The 1,362-nt window shown below is 38.3% G+C and overlaps 1 protein-coding gene across 4 annotated transcripts in view; it reads left to right on the top strand.

Moving 5' to 3' along the window:
• LOC106460833 (cation channel sperm-associated protein subunit beta-like) overlaps positions 1–1,362 on the top strand; it is a 25,740-nt gene that overhangs the window by 3,878 nt on the left and 20,500 nt on the right. Inside the window, exon 1 of one of the 4 annotated variants that reach the window (XM_022387923.1) lies at positions 1,218–1,338. The exons of the other annotated variants lie outside the window; for them this stretch is intronic. The gene's annotated coding sequence lies outside the window, so the exon portion shown is untranslated. Of the gene's footprint in view, positions 1–1,217; positions 1,339–1,362 lie in introns of those variants that run through there. 4 annotated transcript variants of the gene reach the window in all.

A 1,362-nucleotide genomic window follows, 5' to 3' on the forward strand; every position in this document is an offset into this window, starting at 1 on the left:
CTGAGTTTCGACCCCCGCAGTGGGCAGAACACACAGAGCCCATTGTGTAGCTTTGTGCTACAAACAATCAATCTCTTTTAAACGTCGCAAAATTTACGAAGACCATGAAAATATATTCTGAAATTAGCAAATGAAATAGAAATAATGGAAGCGCCACTCATACAAATAATAACGATCATTGACCTGTTCATCGATTAATTAATACAGTCGCTGAAGATGAAACGTGAATATTCCGAAATGTCCGACGATTGTTTGTTTGTTTGTTTTTGAATTTCGCGCAAAGCTACACGAGGGCTATCTGCACTAGCCGTCCCTAATTTTGCAGTGTAAGACTAGAGGGAAGGCAGCTAGTCATCACCATCCATCGCCAACTCTTGGGCTACTCTTTTTACCAACGAATAGTGGGATTGACCGTCACATTATAACGCCCCCACGGCTGAAAGGGTGAGCATGTTTGGTGGGACGGGGATTCGAACCCGCGACCCTCAGATTGCCAGTCGAACACCCTAACCACCTGGCCATGCCGGGGCCCTGTCCGACGATTAAACGTACATTACCGAAAATAGAGTGTCGAATGTTTGCTATTACCGTCGTTCTACTGAATATTATCAAATGTCTGTTTTATCGTAAGAGTGTATTTTAAAAGAATTCCTTTGATAGTTGAAATCTTTAAATATACGTGGAATACGTAATGACACATTTTGTGTTTGAACTCTAAGAACTAATAAGGATTTCTAGATTTAAAATAAATAAATATATGGAGAAATGAAATACCTTTACAATTAGAAGACAAGAAATTACGGTACACATATGTATATCAAATATAATTAATAGTTAAAACAACGGGATATGGTACGTTTTTATGAACAAAGTAAAATAAAATTCTGATTTGCGCGAGGCAGTTTTTTTGTAGCTAATTGTTGATACAAACAATTTTTATTTGGCAAGCGTTAAGATTAATTCGTTATTCCAATTGCTTCTAAGTTTAAATAAAAGCCGTCCCTAATTTAGCAGTGTAAGACTAGAAGGAAGGCACTTAGTCATCACCACCAACCGCCAACTCTTGTGCTACTCTTTTACCAATGAATAGTGGGATTGTTCGTCACATTATAACGCCCCTATGTCTGAAAGGGCGAGCATTTTCAGTGTGACAAGAATTCGAACCTGCGACCCACAGACTGCGAATCGAGTGCCCTAACCACCTGGCCATGCCGGGCCCCATAGTAGTTGTCTCGACATTATTTATATAATCAATTTCGTGAACAGTAAAATTTCAAAGTTAACAAAATACGTGAATGAATATTTCAAAAGTTTTCCAGTTCTTTTGCATTTTTAGAGGTACACAAATACAATTTTTACTTG

This window comes from Limulus polyphemus, unplaced genomic scaffold (assembly GCF_000517525.1).
Source record: "Limulus polyphemus unplaced genomic scaffold, Limulus_polyphemus-2.1.2 Scaffold36, whole genome shotgun sequence".
Lineage (NCBI taxonomy): Eukaryota > Metazoa > Arthropoda > Merostomata > Xiphosura > Limulidae > Limulus > Limulus polyphemus.